Raw genomic sequence first — 617 nt, 5'->3', positions numbered from 1 at the left:
GAGCTGATCTTTGAAATTTTCTGTTCAGCTCTTGGACCTCTTCAATTCTTCCATTCGAGACATAAAAAAGACTGGTATTAACTATTTTTAATATGACAGTCACACAACTTACTATGCTGGTAATGACAGATTGAAAATAAATTACATTACATTCATCATCAAAAATACCATTTTGAGATATATCTTGATGGACAATGGTGTCTATGATAGGGTACTATCCATACACCTACAAGAAAGACCACTTAATAAAACAATTATTAAAATTGCACACCAACAACTAAAGCCAGTGATGATGAAATTGAAGAATTGTATCAAAATCTTCAGTCTGAAATTTATCATACATCCAGATATATTGATTATTACTGGCAATAGGAATGCAAAAGTTGACAACAAAGAGGTAGGATCAGTAGTTGGAAAGTATGGCCTTGGTTTTAGAAATGATGCTGGAGATCACATCATAGAATTTTGCAAGACCAATGACTACTTCATTATAAATATTTTTTTGAAAACAACATAAAAGATGATTATACACATGGACCTCACCAGATCAAATATACAGAATTAAAATATTTTTTAAAAGATATGTTGGAAAAGCTCCTTATTTATCAGCCAAAAAA

The sequence above is a fragment of the Chrysochloris asiatica genome, unplaced genomic scaffold (genome assembly GCF_000296735.1).
Source record: "Chrysochloris asiatica unplaced genomic scaffold, ChrAsi1.0 scaffold00598, whole genome shotgun sequence".
Taxonomy (NCBI): Eukaryota; Metazoa; Chordata; class Mammalia; order Afrosoricida; family Chrysochloridae; genus Chrysochloris; species Chrysochloris asiatica.
This window is presented reverse-complemented; position numbering follows the sequence as displayed.